The sequence below is a fragment of the Alosa sapidissima genome, chromosome 14 (genome assembly GCF_018492685.1).
Source record: "Alosa sapidissima isolate fAloSap1 chromosome 14, fAloSap1.pri, whole genome shotgun sequence".
NCBI classification, from domain to species: Eukaryota; Metazoa; Chordata; class Actinopteri; order Clupeiformes; family Clupeidae; genus Alosa; species Alosa sapidissima.
The window spans coordinates 29277366-29300074 of NC_055970.1; the positions used below are offsets into that span (position 1 = coordinate 29277366).

Consider the following 22709-nt stretch of genomic DNA (forward strand, 5'->3'; position numbering starts at 1 on the left):
ACAGCCCCCACACTGGCCTCCCACTGCACACTCCCTCTACCTGTCTCTCCTTCACACACACATGCACACACATGCACTTCTGCACTCATGCATTAAACAGATAGTTCACCAAGCACATACATGCACTTGCATGTACACATGCAAACTCTCTTTTTTTCTCTCTCTCACTTTCTCTCTCCCACACACCCACCCACCCACACGTCCTCCTTAATATAGTGTTTGCATGGAATTGTCTGTTTGTGCCATCCCTGGTGTGTCTGTGTGCTGGGCTGGTGTCTAATGAAGACGTTGGCTGGAGGAGCTGGCCAAGGCCTTTAAAAAGGCGCCTCTGAGCCGCGGCCGATAGTCGCTCAGGGACAGAATGAGACACGACAGCGAGACGGGGACTGGACCGGGACCAGCAGCTTGGACACCCCATCCGCCCGTCCTTCCGCACAAGTTTGCGTGCCTGGCTTCCATGATCCCGTGTGTTTGTTTGTGTGTGTGTGTGTGTGTGTTATGAGTGTTTTTTACGGGTCGCCTCCTCGTCCCTATGCGGCGGCGAGACGCGAGATGTCTCAGCGCCGGCTGGTCATCAGGGCTCTGTTCTTTCCCACACTGTGACACTGGGAGGGACAAGGCCAGCTTTTGTTCATTTTCTGCTTCCCCGCATCTGCTTATAATAGACAAGACCTCTACTGTGCTGTCATCTCTTGGCTTGGATCTGCCGCTCAGATTGAGTTTGGCCTGGAGGGGAATGGATGGGAAGGGTTACACAGGAAAGTTGATGCTTTTGTGCATTTTTTTTCTTTTTTTTTGCCTTTTGCCAGTTTTTTTTTCCCTCTCTGTCTCTGATATGTGTCTTCTTTAATTTAAGTGTCAGGGCAGTGCTTAAGGAAAGTCAAGAGGTGGATTAATGTCACATAAAACATTAGCGTGTGGCAGCATTTCTTTTTGCATGTACGAGTGTGCTTGGTATGTGAAGAAGAGTGTGTGCAAAAGGAGAGAGATGGAGAGAGAGAGAGAGAGAGAGAAAGAAAGCTCTAACCCATTTCCCTGTCTCTCAGGTGGATTGACGTGTGCTGTTTCTCTATAATAGGCCCTCCTAACTCTGAGAGACATGTTGCTATCTCTCCTCTCCTCACACTCTCTCTCTCTCTCTCTTTCTCTCTCTCCATCCCCTCCTCTCCTCTCCACCCTCCTTCTCTCCTCCTTTTTTTACCATCTCAGTGTGTAGTTATGTCCTTCTCAGTGTGAAGCCTTAAAGTCTGGTCTAACCCCCCCCCCCTCTCGTCTCCATCTCCTACCCCCCCCCCCCCCCCTCCTCACATCTGTCCACGGCTGCCCTGAGCTGTGTGGCCAGGGACCGCCTGCCTGGTGCTTTCCAACATGTTCGACACCATGTTTGTGTGTCACAGTACACAGCGTTGGCCTGCTTAATCCCTATCTGCTAATATCAGCCACGGCAAGATCATCACAGGATGGGATTGAAGAGAGGCAACATTGCAAAAACATGTACGACCAGAGGAGGCAACGTTACATAAACATACACGACTCGGCTTTGTAAGACGGGTTGGTTTCAAATGTAATTGCAGCCTATTTTCTCTCCAAACACTGAGCATATGTGTTTGATGGCATGATTTTTATTTAGATGGATCTACCATAAATGTTGCCACAGTCATTTACATGCATGGCGAAATGGCTGTCATATTTTGAGATCTTTAGACTAATGTGAAAGTAGGTAAGAGCACATTTGTATGCTTCTGATACCATTTCTGTCTGTCCTTTTTTTCCTCTTGGTTACCTTTGCTTACTAGTTTGGCCTCTCGCTCTATCCGTGCAGATCTAATGATTCATGGGGCTGCATCGAGCCGCTTGTCGGAGATCAATCATCTTCGTCGGCACATTCTGCCGATTGTTTGAGTAGGGGGCCATTAGAGAGAACTGTTTGGAAGTGTTTTGTGAACCTAAGCTGCTTCAAAGGTCAGGGAGAGGGAGGGAGGAGAGAGAGAGAAAACAGTAGAAAAGGCACAATTTGAAAAGTACAGAAGTGTGTGTGTGTGTGTGTGTGTGTGTGTGTATGTGTGTGTGTATGAGGCCTTGTCAGCCTCATCGTGACTCTGCTGCCCTTTGTTAGTGTGAATGCTTAAACAGCTCGCCACACGCTCAGAACCCTGGATAAATAATTTCCACTGTCTGTCATGCTGATCTGAAATATGCACGGGAGTCGGTCTGCCAGAGAGGGAGAGAGATAGATAGAGAGAGAGAGAGAGAGAGAGGGAGCAGAGACGAAAGCAGAGCAGGGGAGAGGAGTCAAGGCAGGCGAGGCGAGGCGAGGCAGGCGAGGCGAGAGGCTGCAGGAGAGGGGCTGAGAGGGCTGCACAAGAGCCTGTTTCATGTGGCTATTCAGCACCTACTAATGAGCATGTTCTCTGTGATTTTGCAGGGAGGTTGCGAGAGTGCGACATATTGCTAACATGACGCAAACAAAAGGCGCTCGAGTGAAGTGCAAGGCTAAGAGTCTTTTTTGGGGGTGGGGGGGGGGTGAAAAAGTTGTCGAACCTGTGGTGAATTTTTCAGTCACACTTGCAAAGAGAAGCAGTCCCTTATTTAGGATTTTTCAAGGCAAAAGTTCTCCATCAGCACTGATCTTGTGTCAGTTTGACATGAGGACCAAAGACAGACTCCTGACTGTGAAGCCACACCTGATCATCTACTTAAAAATGCCCTCTAACGTTGGAAGCCTATTCAGCAAACGACAAATCAGTCCAAACTTTATGTGTGGCTCATGTATCTGTGGGTGGAAGGTGAGATAATTGGAGAGTGTTACTTCAGCCTCCAAAAATTGATTTGCCACAGCAAAAAGTTTTGTGCCCTATCTGCACTGGAAGGAAATGTCACTTTCCATCGCTGCCTGCTTAGCGTTCCCAGATTGCCGCGGCGGCGTTCTTCTGTGTTGTGTGCTGGTGGTTGGGGGCTCTGATCTCCGTGTGTGTTACACGCTTGTGGTTAATGTATGGAGCTCTCCCCAGCCAGCAGCCCCTGAACTCGAGCTGCCCCGCTCCCACAAAGGGGGCAGTGGCTAGAGGAAATGTTTAGACGTGATAGCTGGTTTAAGACACAGCAGTTTGCCAGTAATTGGGTAAGCTGGCACGGGCGGTTAAGACCTTTTGTTGCGCGCTCGGGCCCAGATCAAAACCGCTTTTCCACTTCACATGAGTGGGGAGGAATTGAAATCAGCTGCATTTGGTTGATTTAAGGCCGTTTCTTTTTTCCCCCCACACTCTCTCAGTTTCACAGAGCCACAGCGAAGGCGGCTGCAACCCCTCGCGACAGAGCGTCTGTTTGCCAGGCCCCGCAGTGCTGTCCAAGCCCTGTCCCCTAAATCATTCTGAACGTTGAAATGTTTAAATATCCCCTCGCCGGCACAACACTCCCTCCATATCTATCAACATGGTAAGAGACAAATGGAGTTAGTGCATCGGGGCTCCTCTTTGCAATGATGATCCACACACTCAGATAATTATCTTATTTCCTTTGGCTGGTAGTTTGCGTTCATAATGATGGTGTTATTTGGGGTTTTTAATTTATATAATATATTTATTTATTTGTTACTTGCCTCCTAGTTCTTGGGAAGAAGAAAAAGTAGGACGCTCACTTTGCAATTATTGCACAACCCGAACCACTTTTTGTTTGTTATTTTTTAAAAGCATTGAATTTATTTTTTTGAAAATAAACAAACAAAAAAGCATCTCTCAACTGGAAGAATATTTAATTGTTTTTTGATTACTTAGGATATGACCAAGGGAATTCCCTGTCTTAAATATTTAAAGACATGCGATCTAGAATGATGCCATATTTCCATTTGCCATTAACAGACTTTTTTTTCCTGATGATTATTATTCTCTGAAGTCAGCCTAAAAGTATTGAGCAAATAAATATTTGAACTGCAGTGCAGGCAAAGGGGTAGAAGAGAATGGGGGAAATAAAACACAGAGCTATTGCAGCCCGTCTCAGACGAAGAGGCAGACGACAAGAGCTTCTGCATTCCCCCTCTTGCCCATGAGGTGGCAGCAGTGAGTGGCAGCATCAACAGAAGGCTGCCAGTCAGTGATTATAATTTATGATCCATTTCTATTATAGGTGGGGTGTGCAGAGATAGTTACAGTAATAATTATCAGGACTCAAGTGTTTCCTAGGCAACCGAGGCCTTTTTTCCACTCTCTCCCACCCCCCCATCTCCACTCATTCTGTGGTTGGGAGAGCAGCTGTGTAGCATGACATGGCTGTGATAGAGGAGCTGTGGCCTGCCCCATGCCTCTGCTCCTGCTCCTGCTCCAGCTCCTGCTCCAGCTCTGTGACTCCAGGCTCTTGCTCAGCCCACCAGTGGCTTCACACATAGCGACTGGCAGTCAGCTGAGCTCCCAGCACCACGAGGGTCACTGGGGAGGGACACAGAAAGCTCCCAACCCCCCCTCCACACACACTCTGGCTGGAGGAAACAAAAGTCCATGTTAAAACAAACAGCGAGGAAAAACAAATAAATAGATTTGGGCTTATGACTGACTCACCAAAACAAGTTTCAGTGTATTTCTGAGCGGCGTATACCAACAATTAAAATAGACTTTATATCACTGGTAAATGTAATCATGACTGTTTTTTGGAGAGGAAGGAGGGTGTCTTGGATGAATGAATGGTATAAATAGTTTCCTTCTTTACAGATATATTTCCAACTCTATTTGCACAAGAGTGAGTGTTAGCCTGTTCTTCACCTCCACCAGGATGTCCTCCTGGGCCTCACATAACAACCCCTGCCGCAATTACAAGACAGCCCTAATTTCTTATCATAAAAATCTAATGGTCTTGCCGTTGGAGGAATAGCCGTGTTGAGGCTAAACAATGGGGGAAATGCACTACAGTATGTGTCATTAAACACAGCAGGCTAGCGCTGAAGTGTGCGCTAATTCGCCCTCTCTGTGGCTCCACAAAATGGAGTGATTGAGGGGGGAAAGGGAGCAAAACAGTGGTTTCCAAAAAGGCGGAGCTCGAGATCAAGCCCTTACCTTTTCGCCTTGAACCCTGTAGCGTTCTGCAGTTAGCAGACAGAAATGAGGCTGTGTGATGAAAGCCATCAAGAGCTAGCATTTCTACTTGGTTGTGTGCGGCACCCTTAATGACTTTTCATCTGCGAAGGGTGCCAGCGTGTGTCTGTTGCACTCTAAAAGATACATGCGTGCTGTTTTTTTTGTTTTTGTTCATTTATTTATTAATTTATTCACTAGAAAATAAACACCACCCAACAGTACCCCGAGTAATATATAACCCTTTGCGAAACAATGCGCTTAACCTTCAGCGGTGACATTTTAAAAACCCTCTGTAGGTTGCAGTCCACTGGTACAGTACTGTATGTATCTTTTGCAGGCGGGTGGGTAGCGGGTAGCGGGTGGCGTAAGGGGAGGAAGGGGAGATGGCGGGCTGGATAAAGAGTTGCTGGGAGCCCCTCTGGAGGCGCAGGGAGATCAGAAGGCGAGGGGTGTCCCTGAGCAGATTGTGTGGTGGTGGCGGTGGCTGGCATTAGCGCCGCTGGGATCGAATTAGAAACAGGATCCGCGGGCCCGCATAGGGTTAAAACCTGCTGGGGCGGTCTCTGCGCGCCCCCAGAGTCTGCCATTGATTGAGGCACTTGGCTGATATGTCACCAACAGGCACACAGATGGATGCAAAACACAAACACACTCCAATGAGTACCTATGATACACTGTGGCGCAGGCGCTAACGCCTTTGTCTTTGTGCATGTGTGCGTGCGTATGTGTGTGTGTGTGCATGTGTGTATGAGGTGGGGGATGGGCCTGAATGTATTTGTGTGTGTGTGTGTGTGTGTGTATTTGTGTATATGTCCTGGTAATGTGAGGACCTCTGGATGCGTTGGTGTATTGTGTTTTGTCGACACATTTCCAGTAATCTGTTACACACAATCCTCAAGTGTCCTCTCTTCCCATCTCTGTCTCCCTCCCCATCCCTCTCTCTCTCTCTCTCTCTCTCTCTCTCTCTCTCTCTCTCCCCCTCTCTGTTCTCCCCCTCGCTCCCTCGCTCTCCTTCTCTTTCTCCTCTCTCAACCCTGAAGTGCCCTCTTTAATTGAACAGTCATCTGTCGGCTGTTTCTCTCTCCCCATCACCCCTTCCTGATATCCGGGGAAGCGTCCATGCGATGGCTTCATCCACATTTCTATTTCCCCCCTCTCTCTCTCGCTCTCTCCCTCTCCCCCTCTCTCTCTCCTTCTTCTTCTTTCTCCATGGTGCCATCTGCTTTCGTGCTTCCAGTGACTGGCGAGGGCGATGCCATCCCTCGCTCCCTCCCTCCCTCTCTCTCCTCCTCCTCTTTCATCCCTCCCCCCTGTTGGCATTGTTTGTTTGTGAGGGACGCTGTACCTTTAAGAGCTCTGCCTGCTACTCGGGCCTAATGTCATTAATCTGTACAAACTTGCTGTGACAGAAGCAGGAGGCACCGCAGATTGATGACATTTTATTGTTATTGCAGTGCTACTATTAACTGTTCGGCAGTTCTGCTCAGATTTTTTTTTATACCTCCACACACCAGGCACCCAGAGCAGGGGGAAAAATGAGAGAGGGGGAACAGCAAATTGAACACGTCGCGTGTTTGATACAGAGAAAACTGATTAATTTAAGTGTAAAATTGCTATTTTGATGTTATATTTGTGTGGTGTTTTTTGTGCATTAATGTGGCCGAATCCTCCATGTAGTCATTTTTTAGGTCTGTCGCAGTTAATATTTAACAGGAGTGAAGCACTGCATTTATTTTCAGGGCGGACAGAGATTTTGTTTATGTATATATTTCTGGAAATGGAGTCCTACATGCATCAATTTGATCACAGAGATTTGTTGGCCTGAAGGAAGCATTAGTGTTCAACTCTAAAGGAAAATGCAGAGTCTGTGAATCTTACATGTGGCAGTGTCTCCTGATTTTCTTTCTTTTAGAGGTGCGTTACTATGCCAGTGAGGACAGTATTTTTCCCTCCATTTTCTCAGGTGACATGACAGTGCGGGCATTATTCAGATTTGACACAGGCATGATTCTATCAAGAAAGTTGTGTACTCTTTCGAGTAACATGGAAATATGGATGCTTGAGTTTCCTGGTGTTATGTTAACATGCGTCTGAAATGTCTGCATTTGTGTGTGTGTGTGTGTGTGTGTGTGTGTGTGCGCGTGTGTGTGCGCGTGTGCATGCAGGGCACACACACCCTTCTCAGCGGATGCATTGGGAAGGCTTGGTGAACTAAAGAGCAGCAGTTTCACAAGGTCAGGCCCAGAGCTCATTAAGAACAGAGAAGGGGGGGTCCCAGACGTCCCATTCTCACTAACCTTATTCTGTAATTAGTCATTGTTGCCTCTTAACACTCTTGACTGGAGGGAGGGGAGCTGAAGCAAAACCATTACTGACGAGGATCTCTGGCCTCAATGCAACCTCCCACCCCAACCAACCCCAGCACACCACACCCCACTCCAGCCTTATCCCAGAGGTGAGGGCTGTGGTAGAATACCCTGCCCTTTCCCCCCTCCACCTCAATCAGCCTCAATCAGCCTCACTCTCCCCACCTCCATGTCAGAAGGATCTTTTGCCTCGTGCCACAGGCCATCACGATGTGGTGCCCACAGCCTGTCTGTCAGACACCAGCAGACATGAGGGGGGTGTGTGTGCAGGTCATGGTTGTCTTGGACTATGGGTTAATGTGAGTGCTTTTAGGCTCTGTGTTGCCGGGGTGTGTTATTGGAGGGAGAGGGCTGGTGCCTTAGTGGAGCCTCCTCATGCCTCATGGCTGGACGCGGTGGATGGTGACAGGAGCACAATCATCTCTCATCTCTCATCACTGCAGTCGGAGGTCTTCAGGCATCCATCAGGGTTGCCTCTGATAGACTCTGATGGATGTTCCCATAACACACACACACACACACACACACACACACACACACACGCATGCATACACAAACACGCACACACAAACACGCGCGCACACACACACACACACACACACACACACACACACACACACACACGCATACACAAACACGGACACACAAACACGCACACACACTAACACACACTAATCCAGGGCATTTTGTGTACAGCTCCAGGGATGACTGACTCAATAAGAAGGGGGTGGCGGTTGATCAGATGCCCTACTCCACAAGAAGGCATAGCTGAGGTGAGGACATATTTGGGGCTTGTGATGCTGATGTATATACATTGCCATCTGTGTGTATGGCTGTCTGGGCAGTCTGCTGGAGTCAGTTAGGATGAAAGCAGTAATTCAGGGCCCATTATTTATTTTTGCCGTAATTTCGTTTGGTTTCAGTGGGTTGTGACAAGTCTCTCATGGACGCACTAAATAAACACTGCCATAATCTCTTCCCATGATTCATCGCGGCGCACAGTCTTGCGGGCGCGTCTTGTGGAGCACTCCCAAATGCAGCATGGGGGGGCGGGGGTGGGGGGGGGGGGGCTGGAGAATGGTTCACATCTCCCAAACGAGATTCCGCTCTCAGTAACTTTTTTACGTTCCGGCTGATCCTTGAGAAAAAGCATCCGCACGCTCCTGACAGAAGCCAAGTCGGCCTACATGTTTGTTTTCATGGAAGTGTGGGAGGGGTGTGGTGGGGGTGTTTAGGGCGGGTAGTGGTAGGGTGGGGGCGGGTGGCTTGTGACTAAATTGCCGTAAATTACATCTTGTGGAAACAGTATTGCATTGTCCATTTGTCTCATCAGAGCGATGGGCCGCCTGTCAGCTGAATGCGTCTTTATGAGGCTGAAATGAATGACGGCTCAGCCCGGGAGAAGTTTGGAGCGGGCGTGTGGGGATCCCAGGGTGGCGCGCCAACGGGGGAGAGGGGACAGACTTGATGGGATTGCAGAAATCTATGAGGGCCATGATGAATGCCTGAAATAGGTTTGTCGCGATCCTGATAAGCCATTTGTTTTCATTAGGCTGATGGTAGCCTTAGTCCATGGGGTCCGTGGAGGTGTGGTATGGGGCTGGTGGGTGGAGGAGGTGGTGGTTGGGTTGGAGAGACAGAGAGCTGTCTCTCCACGAGCTTGAGGTGCGTCCTCTGAACGCGTAGGGCCAGGCTGGCTCCAGGAGGCTCGGTCGGCGAGCCCTATATAGCTGGTATCAGAACCAGACAGGCCTTCTCAGAGATAGCCCCCCCCAGCCCCCATGCACCGGTGAAATATCAGTCACTGGCTGTCGCCGCTTTGCTCTCGTTGGAGCATGTCCATTAAATATTGATGACGCCTTATCTTCAGGCATGATGGGGGGGGGGGTGGGGGGTGGTAGGGGTGGAGGTGGGGAGGAAAATAAAGGGGAGGGGAGGTTGATGTGGTCATGAGTTGCACCTCCCCAGATTCATGCTCTGCTGCTCAGTTACAATGCAGATAGTGGCTCCGTGTGCAGGGGATGGAGTGGATCGGAGGGATCTGGGTCTGGGCTGGATCCGGCCCAGAGGCGGCTGCCGCCAGAGCCACGTCCGCTCGGAAGGCCCGTCGTATTTTTTGTGGTACTTACCATTGGTGTGTAATGGAAAAGATGCAGACTGCACTGCACAGGCAGAGATATTTGTGTTGTTTATTTTGTGTGTGTGTGCTTCGGGGTGGTGTGCAAATGTGAGGGGGATAGAAGGTCACATGATTTGAGCTTTGTGTTGAGCTGCAGGGCAGATATGTGAGCCGTCGCCCAGCTCAGTGGGGTAACACACACGCGTGCGCAGGTGGCACTCAGGCTCTACAGCTGCACTCCGGCTGTGTGTGTGTGTGTGTGTGTGTGTGTGTGTGTGTGTGTGTGTGTGTGTGTGTCTGTCTGTGAGGCAGAGAGAGAGAGAGAGAGAGAGGGAGTATGTATGCCAATGGTGCTGCTTCAGTCTACATTGAGGGGAGATGTGTCGACACACAGCCCACAGAAAGCGAGGGAAAGCCCCAAACCACGTCTCCTCTGCGCGGAGCCTGCAGCCACCCTGTGCGAGGCCTAGCGGAGGCTGTACCCCGGAGTCAAACGAGGCTGTGACAGGAGCTTCTGTCACCACACGAACGTCCCCTGCAGCGATGGGAAATAATCCTAGAGAGAGGGAAGACACAGATTGAGCCTCTGGCACTCTAAGAGCAAATGGTGGAACCACTCTGATGTGTGTGTGTGTGTGTGTGTGTGTGTGTGTGTGTGTGTGTGTGTGTGTGTGTGTGTGTGTGTGTGTGTGTGTGTGTGTACTGTATGTGTGTGTCTCTCTCTTTCTGTGTGTCTGTGTCTCTCTTTCTGTGTGTGTGTGTGTGTGTGTGTGTGTGTGTGTCTCTCTCTTTCTGTGTATCTGTGTCTCTCTTTCTGTGTGTGTTTGTGTGTGTGTGTCTGGGTGTGTGTGTGTGTGTGTGTGTGTAAGTGTGTGATTAAATGGCAATTACCTGTGTTTCAGTGTTTATGGGTTCTTTTGTATGAATGTGTGTTTGTGTTTGTGTGTGTGTGTGTGCATGTCTGCCTCTGGGTTATTGGGAGAAGGGGTGTGTGTGAGGAGGGGTGCTTGTAGATGCACTGGGCATTTTGGATAGGCGATCCGCACGGCTACAGGACTCCATGGCCTGGCTCGGGCTTCCAGGCCCTCCATAATTGGGAGCCTTCACTATTGATTAGGAGATTAGGCCTGAGCGCACATGGCTCCCATACTGGAATGCGCACAGTGGGCAGGAGCCGGTGGGGCGGGAGCAGACAGCTGATTGGCCGGATGGTAGTGATAGGTTGTGAGGGGGCATGGAAGAGCTACATATGTAACATGGCCTCATGAGTTGTTCCAAAATGGCCGATGCACTGTGATGGGAGAGACAATCCTTTGATATCCATTCTGAGGTACACAGATGAGAGTGGTTAATGGTGACTTAAAAATATAGTTAAATTAAGTATATCTTGATCTAGGTTGTTGACCATTAAGCTGAGGGAGTGAACAGGCTGTGCTTTAGAAACAATGTCTGAACTGGTCGACTTAGGACACAATGGGTTAACTGGCCTAGCCATGACAGAATAAAAGCAGGCAAAATCAATAGGAGGAAAAATAGGAAAATGACATGCCTCTCCAGTTGGGAGATCTAATCTCCAATATCCATTTACAACACCAGGACTCGCTTTAGCAATTACAGGCCATCTCCACTGGCAGCTCCTCTTTTAGATCGCTGTAGAAAGGGCTCTAAAACACATTCAATAAAGACTGTGTTTGTTTTATTACGGAGAAATATTTAAAGTAGGGCTCATGTTGAAATCTGTGCATCGATGTGTAGTCAAATATGTGAGTATTCTTTTCTTTCAGCTGAGCCAAATGGAATCTTAAAAAACTCAAAAAAATAAATGTGCCCCAATTACTGCTAATTCTTTTATTATTTCTAATTTCCCATTCTCTTCTGCGATTAGTTCCTTTTTTGCTTCCTGATATTAAAGTCAAATATTTCTGTCTGCAAGGTTAGGCGGTCACATTAATAAACATTGACATGCATGCATTGAAAACCATGGCACATTCCAATCCAAGAATTTTGGACTCACTTTTCATTTTTTTCCCCCTGCCTTTCTCTTTCCTCTCCTCTCTCTTCTTCTCTCTTCTCTCTTCTTCGTCTTCTCCCTCTTAAGGAGCGCTTTGTAGTCTTGCCGTCGCTCCTTATCTATGCTGGCACGAAGCACTTGCCTCTGTCACTGTCCTCATGTTCAGAGCGGACTCCCGCCTTTGTGCTCCCTAATGAACTTTGACCAAAATTAGACATACTTTTCAACTTTTAAACCGGAGCCCCCCCCCTTGAATGGCTCCTTTGTTGCCACGGCAGCGCGGCACTGGGCGGATGAAGGAATGCCGAGCTCCTCTCTCGCAGACATGTGGAATTTGGGCCTCAGCCCTGGGAGAATGGGCCCAGAACCCCCCTCAGGCACTCTGGATGGGCACGGGCATTCTCACAGAGCCACTGAGCTGCCTGCCTGCCTGCCCACCACACAGACCCTCTGGACACGATCCTCCACATCGCCCCCCCCCCCCCCATAACTCTCTCTCTCTCTCTCTCTCTCTCTCTCTCTCTCTCTCTCTCTCTCCCTTTCTTTTTGCTCTCTTCCATTCTGTCTTTCTGCCTCCCCATCTTTCTCTCTCCTGGGCTGTCTCACTGTCTCTGTTTGTGTCGGGTGTTTTTTTTTTTGTCCCAGTGTTTACTTCTGTCTACTCCACTGGTCTCCTGCAGCGGGTCTGTATTGCTACCTGCCTGTCGTCTTTCCCCACCTCTCCATCATTCCGTCTGTCTTCATCCAACACAACGTAGCATCTCTGTCTCTGTGCTTGTCAGTCTCTTTACCTTACCCCCTCGCCACAACTTCTACCCCCTGAGTTTTTTTACCTTCTCGTTTTCTCCCCCTCTCCTCCTCCCTCCCTCTCTCCCCCTCCCTCCCTCTCTCCCTCTCCTTCTCTCTCCCTCTCTCTCTCTATCCCTCTCTTTCTCCCTCATTCTGGAGCCGAGCAGCAGTGGTGCGGTGGGCTAGTGAGAGGGGCAGGATTATAAATCAAGGTAAACGGGGCCTGTTTAACCCCTGCTATGATGTCGTCACCAGCAGAGCGCACATGCTGTTTTACGCCTCTCCCCTCGCCTAATTTGCGCCGCCTCGTCACGGCTCTCTCTCTCCGAGCTGCCGCCACTGCTGCCGCTGCCGTGCCGTGCCGTGCCGTGCCGTGCCGTGCCGCGCCGCGCACTGCGCCTCGCCTCGCCTGTTCCGGGCCCGGTAAAGAGAATCGGTGTACACTGTCATGCTCCTCATCTCCCCCCAGCTCCCTGAGCATCTCAGCTGTGCCTGTTAGCAGAGGTGGAAGGGGAACAAAGACTGGAAGGCTTAATCAGGACCGTGCACATGTGGGTGTGTTTCCCAGTATGCCTCAATTTGTTTTAATGAGTGCACATATTTAAAAATATACAGATATAGAGGCTAATGTCTGTTGCTGTTTTGATAGAGATGGATTTTTTTTTTTGGTGGTGTAAACCAATGAAAATAGACTGTGGAGACAAACAGCTGAGGAAAGGGGTAGAAATGTGATACGGTGAAATGGGTTGAGGAAAGGAGGGATACAGAGGAGGAGGAATGGAGAAAGAGATAGAGCCAGGGAGAGATAAGAAGAAAAAGGAGGGGAAAAAAACACAGTGAGTGGGTCACGCGACACTGTCCCCTTTGCACTGTGTCGTCGCCCACATTCTGCTAGTTTAAATGAAAAATTAACTCAATTAAGCCCAATGATGAATGGAAGCGACAGTGACAGTTGGAGAGCAGCATCATGTGTGGTGACTGATGTGTGTTGGGGAGGAGAAGGCTGAGCCCGGAGGTCATTGACATTTAAAACCCCGAAGACCCCGCTGCCCTGCAGTCAGATTCACAGCATGCATCACACACACACACACACACACACACACACACACACACACACACACACACACACACATACACACACACACACACACACACACACACACATACACAGACACAAACACACACACACACAGTTGTTGAGACTACTGTGCTCTTGGGGTAATTTTGACACCTACTGATGGTACAAATGTTTATGTGATGTGTGCTTCTGTGCAAGCTTAAAGGTTATGCATCACAGTAATTGCTGTTAAAAATGTTTTGTTTTAAGAATGCATCTCAGTGTATTGAAGTGAAAGCATGTTGTATGATGCAATATGTAATGCAAAGCTATAGGTTACCAGATGTAAATGTAATACAATGAGGGGTTTCATTGTAAGGATGTATGCCAATTAGTATGCCTCTTAATGGCATCCTGGGTGTGAAACCGTGATCCTTGTCCTCACTGGATAGACTCTAGATCGGCTCATGCTGTCTGTCTAGGACAACAGCTTGCTAATAGTATTAAAGAGTATTAGAGTGACAATAATTAATCATTGTAATGATGTGGCTTTTTGAAATGGGCATACCTGGATTTAGCATAGGAACAGCTGGGGCTTGATGTGATGCTAAGACAGGTGTGTCCCTGTGTGCCCCTAGCAGCAGACAAAACCCCCCACCCCCCCTCAACACACTCTCTCTCTCACACACACACACACACACACACACGTGCGACTGCAGTGACACTTAGAATGGCTCAGGGGTGCTAAGCAGACATGATAAATGTCACGTCTCTTATCTTGGTTTTATCACACCATCTGATATCATTAGTGATATCACTTGCATATTTTATTGAGTCACGGAGTGTGTACAGTATGCAACTAGCGGAAAGTTGTGAACGCCTGTATCTATTCGACATGAACTACCTGTTTGCTCATTCAGTCATCTTTGCCGGCCACTATTCACAGTAATGTTCTACCACAAAGTAATTAGATGCTCTCTCAATGAGTGTGGATATATTTCTCATGAGTGTTTGTGATTGACTACATTTGTCTACATGAGTCTGTGTGTGTGTGTGTGTGTGCCTTCTTCCCTGGCTGTCCCTCCTTCCTCTGTATTTGTATATATATGTGTGTGCTTGTGTGTGTGTGTGTGTGTTTATGGATGAGACAGACATCGACACACACAGACAGACAGAGAGAGAGAGAGACTCCCAGCATTTGTGTCTGGCTTAGGGGCAGAGCTGCCAGCCATCCTGAGCGGTGTGGTGTGGTGTGGTGCGGTGCGGTGTGGTGTGGTGTGATGGCACTCCCGTGGTGGCAGGCAGGCAAGCAGCGGCTGTGGAGCTGTGGCTGCAGCCAGGGCCAGGGGCACCACTCGCTCTCCCTCTTTCTCTCTCGGCCGTGATGAATGGGCCTATCGCCGGTTTAAATTATTTCCTACAGATCTCATTTAGGCCCTTGAAGAAGAGATCCAGCCTGTTTATTCATTTCACATTTGCACCCGGCTTCAATATCTTTGTCTATGCCTGCAAAGAATTTTCTCCACCCCGGTCCACCCCTCCCTACCCCTCCCCCCCACCCCCTAGAAAAAGAGGGGAAAAAGCAATTTGCGCAATGTACATAAAATGATGCTCTCACAGTTTTGATAACCTGCATAAATTATAAAGCGTAATTAAATATTATACCCTGTGTGTCGCCAAGGAGAAAGAGAGAATGAGAGAGGAAAGGGAGACAGATAGACAGAGGAGACAGATAGAGGGAAAGAAGAGAAGAAAAGGAGAGAGAGAGAAGGAGGGAGAGGGAGAGCAGGAGGGAGCACCGTACAGTCCTTGGATTCCTCTGGATCTCATAATTGTTTTTATTGATTCTTTCTTAAGGTGAAATGGTTTAAAGATAACAATAGCAGGGGAGGTAAGAGTAGATATGGGGAGCAGACAGCCAGGGCTTTTGTTTCAAGCACATAAATCAACGGGGCTTTTGGCATTGTGAAATTGCCTCAGAGGTGGCCCATATATTTAAATGGAATATTAAAAATTTAAATTGTTCGGCACATGGAGGCGTGGAAGCGTCTCTGGCGAGAGCGTGATTGACCCAAAAATATATTTAAATTACCACAGCTAAACAGCATCTGCTCCTGACTGGGAGGGTGTGTGTGTGCGTGTGTGAGCGTGCATGTGTGATTGTGTGTGGCACGTGTGTGTTTTCTGTCAAAGAGTGTATATTTGTGTGTATTTGGCTTTTTGCAAATTCTGTTTGAGTGTTCATTTGTGTGGATGTGTGTTTTTATGTATGAATGAGAGACTGTGTATGAATATGTTTATATATATATATATATATATATATATATATATATATATATATATATATATATGTGTGTGTGTGTGTGTGTGTCTGTGTATGTGACTGTGTGTGTGTCTGTGTATGTGACTGTGTGTGTGTGTGTGTGTGTGTGTGTATGTATGAGCATGTGTGAGGGTGTGAATTGGGGCCTCGCTGGCTGGCGACCATACCAAAAGGCCGGCAGCTGATTTGAGGAGGGGAATTGATGTGAGATTGTTGTCGCACTGATACTGTGCGTGCTGCCCACCCCCCGCACGCCACTTAATGGCCCCAACCAAAGGAGATGACGTGTGTCTGGTCTCGTCCTGTCTCGGCAGCAGTGTTGTGTGACACAGGGGTGGCGGTGTGGGGGTGCGGTGGTGTGGGGGTGCGGGCACGGGTGGGCTCCCGTTCTGTTCTCCCCCGGAGGGAGCTGCTGGAAGCCGCGCGGCGGAAGGGCTTCCCACCAGGCCTCACACTACTCACACGCCTGGCCGTGTGGGCGCGCTCTTCTATAGCACAAACACACGTCACCCGCTTTGTGTGTGTGCGTGTGTGTGTGCGTGTGTGTGTGTGTGCGTGTGTGTGTCAGTGGGTGACTGTGGGCGACGGAGTGTATGTGCACTAGAATGGTTGTGGATGTGAGTCACTCGAGGGTAATATGGTGGAGTGTAGCAGTGCCAGTGAGTCGTTTCTGTGGGGGTGTGTGTTCAATCATCGACAACAACCACCAGCTCCTGAGAGGGCTTGAACTTTGTGTAGTACTGACCTAGATCTCCAGAGTCTTCATGCCGACATGAGGGATGTCTTCATGCTGTTTTGCATCGTGCGCTATACTGTACCAAAGATAAGCAAAAGCTCCCAGTTTATATTGCAATGGAGTTTACATTTTCACTACTAATGTTAGTTTTGTGTAGGTCTATTTAGGGGAATAAAAAAGTGAAACATTTTGAAGTCAATATGAGCATGAATGATTAATGTGATGTTCTGTACTTTTCTTGTAGTACATCCGAGTTGAAGTGCAACTTAAAGTTCTCATCTGCTACATTTCTAAATTCAAACATTCTGAGACATCATCTCTGAAATGAAGTAGGGTGTATAAATAAGTGTATAAATAGCAACAAGCATGACAACATCACAGCAAACTCCTGCTTCCTTTATCACACTGAACTTAAACATCTGATACACATGATCAATTATGTCCCTCACTGAGCTGCATTATTTATAAACACCAATGTTGTTTTTCTTACAATACAGCTCACTTAGTGGGTGATATTTACCATACTTGATTAAACCATCTAACATATGGTTTATCTTTAGGCTGCAGTAAGAAATCTTCTTTGTTAGAAATCACTGGCAGTGTTGTCACAGTATATTGTCATATACAATATTTGTACATATCTTCTATATTCTCCGGTTTGAGTGCTCATTTCATATCCAGGTTTGAGTATTTGTTATTGTTTGCTTTGGGTATCCTCTCCCAGTGTCTCTGTCATCTCTCACTAGGTTTGCGTTATTTCGGCGCTGGTTTTGTGTTCTAGGCCACGGCGCAGATTGAGTGAGCCGCGGCACAAGACATTAAAGAAGGTGACGGGCACCAAGATGGATGGATTGGGCTGGGAGTTTCATTAACTATGCTTAAAAAAAGGTGGCCCTCGGTGCTCTCGCAGCACAGCAAGCCCTTCTGGCGCTGGAGAGAATCTCCTGTCTTCTGCCTGTGTGTTTATTCAAATTTTACAGACGGGGGTACTTTTTCCAGTTCAGCACCTCAAAACAGTTCTGCGAGGGAAAACGCATTATGCCTGCGTTATTATGCAATTCATCACCAATAATAGATTTGTTTACGGGGACCCGACGCAGGCAGCTCTCTGCACTGCTTTTTCTAAAATAATAATAATAATACTAATAATCATAAGAGCTCGGCAAAAAGCCCAGCGTTGCTTTCACAGAGCCCTGCACTTTGAGTGGAGACGAGAGCTTAGATAAAGTCTCGAATGCCGTTTTGTTTTTAAAACAGCCTGTAATGTCTTAGGGGATCTCTGTGAAACCAGGTGGGTGTTCGGCTCAGTTCACTTCACCACAGAAACACACACACACACACATTAACACACACACACACACTCAAGTACACACATACACACATACACACTCAAGCACACACATACACACATACACACTCAAGCACACACACACATTTGCACGTTCACACACACCAAGCTCCACTGAGATGTCTCTAGCGGTGATATGAATCTCTTAAAACCCTCCCTTGGTCTTTTGTTTCTGCTGAATAAATCAGCACGTTAGCCTGACTTTAGCAGTTTAGTGCTGGGTAATTTCTGCACGCCCTCCCTCAACCACCATCCGCACTCCCCCCCCCCCCCCCCCCCCACTCACACATACTCCCCACCCCACACTCTTGGGAGGCCTTAAATGAGTTCTCAAGCTGCCGTTGAACATAGCATAGCGTGTTTAAAAGATCACAGGGCGATTAGCTTCTCTGCGGCGCTCGTGTCTACGAGCGCTGGCCTGTGCCTGTTAAATAGTCTCTTTCTCCCCTCACTTCATCCCTCAAATCCTGGAGAGCTCTTACAGCATGGACACCATAGCTTTGCTCCGGGGGGGTTGCAGGCCTGCCCTCTTGAGACAGAGAGAGAGAGAGAGAGAGAGAGAGAAAAGACAGTGAGTTAAAGCAGCCTGCTCCAGCCCCCTTCCTCCCCTGTTAGCGGTGGTGTAGTGATTGCCCTCGCCTGCTCTGTCAACTCTGACCAGCCCGCAGTGACATAATCGGGGATGACAAGCTCATCAACTGTCTGCTCTACCTGGTGCACACAAACACACACAGATAAAGGAGCGCACATGCACGGATACATTCACAAAGACACCTGTCTTGCATACGATGGGCTCCATCACCTGCTGTGGAGAGGATTGCAGAGTGATGTGATATTATGATGATGTGGTGGTGTATAATACCAGGGGACTGTTGTTCTGGTCAGTTCACCTTGAACAATGCTGATAGTGTTATGGTCACACAGGGCTACGTCTAAAGCAGTGGTTTTGAGTATACAGTATGAATGGCTATATTTGTTGTACTTGGACACTGGATGTTGTGATGTTTGTGAGAAACACACAATCTATACAAATGTCCACACAGTTTTTCACACAGTTCAGTTGACAAACAGTGAGAAAAAGCAGAATGTAAAAATTTGAAGGAAATTTCATTTACTTTTGTTGGTTACTTTTTTCACATGTGACATGTCCATGTCATAGTACGTTTTTGTATGAATTTATTATGACTAAAGCAATAGTCTAATTGATTTTTTTTTTATTACTGATACCATGCCATAGTTTGTCATAACACAAACTCTAAAGTTTGTGTGTAGCGAAGGCCATTAGTAGTCTTTTTTAATACTGCTGAAAGGTACATTCAGTTTACATACAATGACATAACACCTATTAATACTGTAAAATCCTTCCTGTGTGTGTGTTGGGCTAAGCCTGTGCGGTGTGCATTTTTGTATTGTAGAGCCTCTGGTTCTCTCTGGCTCTCAGCAGGCTTCCCAGCTGCACACCTGGCCAGATTAACGTGGAGGCATGGTACCTGAGGCAGGGACCTCACATGTGCTGAGATGATATGATGGGGATGATTACGGGGAACAGGTGTACCTGGCCATGTGTCCGTCTATCTGTCTGTCTTTTCGTCGAGGTACGCGCCGACCATATGTGGCCAGGTGTGGTTAACACCCCCACCTGTGCCATGTACGACTATAATCAATTTAACAGGATAGATTAATGATCAAATGTTCAAATCATGATTGCTTATCGACTTAAGCTAATCTCTTAATGCTACCGGTCTCCTCATGCTGTTGTGGCAATCATATTTTCCTGTTTTTTTGTATCCTTCCTGTTGAGTGTGTGTGTGTGTGTGAGAGACTATGTATGTGTGTGTGAGTATATTTATATGTGTGTGTGTGTGTGTGTGTGTGTGAGAGAGAGAGACTATGTTTGTGCTTGCGAGTGTATTTATGTGCCCCTTATTATCTGCCCAGCAAAAGTGTTTGAAGTGCCATCAGAGAGAGATGCCATAGTCTATACTGTAACCTGAGTTCCGTAAGTGTCTCTGTGATTTGCATGAAATGCAAAGCAGATGTCAGTAATCCTCATGAATGTAAAAGCAGCTCATTGACTCTTAACTGTTTTGTTAGCAGTGGTGGCAAGAAGGACTATGAATACCACATTGATGTAGCTATCACCTTGCATTTGGACTTGAGGAATATGCCTGTGAATAATGTGCATGTGGATGTGTGCCCATGTGTGCGACTGCGTCAAGCTCGAGGTGAAATGGGGGAAAAAGCAAATCTCTTTTAGGCATTATCAAGTGTCTCCCTTTAGAAATCCAACACGCCTTTCAATATTGAGAGTAAAAAGAACATGTTCAAGACTTTCTCCTGCCTGCTGGAATTAGTCAAAAGACCATTTTTAGTAATAAATTATGCATTGAAACAAAGAGATAGTCTCTTTTTTTGTTCTCTGCACATGGGCCCCGGCGAATGCCTTTAAAAATCTTTAAAATTGTCCATTCAACTCAAACTTACTGAGTGTAGCAAAAATGTCAAAGACATAAAGTCGGCGAAGATTGAATAAAATAATGCAGGGAGACAGATTAGTCATGCAGAGAGCCCGCACGGTCCTTTCAGCCGAGCACAATACCACTTTTTATAAGCGCTCTATCTCCACAAAAGGCTGCGTTCAATATATCGAGGATGATACATGGTCAGACGTGTAATCTCCCTTTGATTCCCTGCACTCATTCATCCCGGAACCTTTTCAGGACTGACACTGATGAGCTACAGGGCCCTGTCGGCTCCCCATGTTCACCACCACCACCCTGCCTCCGCCGCGGCCGGCCTCTCATCCGTCCATCCGTCTGCCTGTTTGTCTGTCCGTCTGACCGTCCTGTGTCAGCCTGAGTTCATCATGCCTAATACTGCTCTGCTGTAATGTCTTACACACACACACACACACACACACACGTAGATACACACATGTACACGTACGATATGCTCTGTGCGTGGGGAAGTTAGCATGCGCCATTTGGGTCAGATGGGGGTTGGCGGTGGCCGTGTTCATCAGTCGCCATTCGCTAACGACGTGGCATTCTGGCAGGCCACCGACTGACAGGAATGACGACGGCGCTGGTGCAGACACACACGAGCACGCGTGCGGCGCTTCCGCCTGACGTTGACGGAGCGCCACCGTGTCAGCCGAGGGTGAAAGCGCGTGATTGGGCTGGGGACCCCGGCGAGACATGGCGTCTGTCACTGGTTAAGATTTGAGGGGAACGCTCGACACAGACCCTCATGCATCATCTCATGCCGGACTGCCCTCTGATTGTCTGTGTGTGTGTGTGTGTGTGCGTGTGTGTGTGTGTGCGTGTTGGGAGGGGGTGGGAAAGCCAAGATGAGAGTTGACAAGTGTTGTGACTACTGTGCGTGGTCAGACATGGGCAGGGAGATGTTGTATAATGTTACTTACGACAAGATGTTGTACAAATATCTATGTATGTATCTATGAGTGCTTATTAGTCAGACAGGGCTTAGTGCATTATAATTTAGTGTGCTCTCAATGAGACACTTTGTGTGTGTGTGTGTGTGTGTGTGTGTGTGTGTGTGTGTGTGTGCGTGTGCATGTTGTCCTCGTGTATCATAGCAGCAAGGAGTGATTTGTGTGTGTGTGTGTGTGTGTGTGTGTGTGTGTGTGTGTGTGTGTGGGGAAAGAGATGAATCAGTATCCCTGGGAGATAGTGTGCTGCATTACTGACGGGCTTGTGCACCACTTAACCTAATCTAGCATATGATTATGAGCCCCAGTCAGGGGCGTCTCCCTCTCACGCTTCAGTGCCAGCCTGCCTATGCCCGCCGGGCGTGGCATAGGACAACCCCCCAACTACTCACACACACACACACACACACACGTCACTGTCACACACTCAAGCAGCTCCTCCCCGCTCCTCAACCCTCAGTCACCTCCCAAAAATAAACATCCCCTCCTCGTCCGCAAACGTCTTCTGCCTTACCTGAGGACAGTGAATGATGTGCACTAAATATTATGACTGCCTCATGTCCTGGGATAATTGATTTCCCCCCTCCCTGTATACACACATATACACACACACACACAGGTTCACACATACACACAAGTGTGCACACACAACCATTTACTTCCTCCGAGCTGTTCATTTTACAAATTCTATAACCTTTTAGAAATTCTTTCTGTGGAGAAGATTGCTGCCTGGCCTCAGATTCATTATGGTGATTGAATCCTCTTCAATAGAAAACTGTTTAAAGAGTGAGGGAGAGAGAGAAAGGGAGAGAGAGAGGGAGAGAGAAAGTGAGAGAGAGACATCTTCAGCGCCTGAGACTGAAGGCAACATGGGTTAAAAGCTTGTCTGGCTGGCATAATTCACTGCTGCTGAGCCAAACAATCACATCGCATTGTGACCTTCATATGATACAAAAAAGAGGAGGCCGTAAAAAAGCCTCCTGTCTCCCCCCTCCTTTTCTCTCTCCCTCTCTCCTTCCCTCCATCATTTCTAGCCCTCCCCTTCGTCTTCCACCATTTTTGGTCTGTGGAGCGCATCACAGCCTGTATCCAATAACGAATTAAATATCTAATTATTAACACTGCAGAAAGGGGTGCACATTGTGGAATAAGCCCCTTGCTCTAATCATTGAGTTGAAAAAGCAGCCTTGTTTACAATGGGAGATGATGTACATATATAATTTCTCCCTCTCCCTCACTCTCCTTCCCTTGCCCCTTTTTACTCGCGTAGCACCTGGACCTACACTATTCATCATGCCGATGACTCCGAACATGAATTAGTTTTCCTTTTTTATGTGCGAGATGAGAGGGCCAGATGGTATAAAATAAAAAAAGCAAAAAAAAAAAAGAAAGAAATGGAGGACATGGTGGGTGCTGTATGTTATCGTAGGGGTCCATGGTAGTACG

The 22709-nt window shown here is 47.8% G+C and overlaps 1 long non-coding RNA gene across 1 annotated transcript in view; it reads left to right on the top strand.

Moving 5' to 3' along the window:
- The window catches only part of LOC121682379, a 73141-nt gene that overhangs the window by 30227 nt on the left and 20205 nt on the right, over positions 1 to 22709 (top strand). The window contains exon 3 of the long non-coding RNA XR_006022544.1: positions 8126 to 8202. This is a non-coding gene — a long non-coding RNA (uncharacterized LOC121682379). The remainder of the gene's footprint in view (positions 1 to 8125; positions 8203 to 22709) is intronic.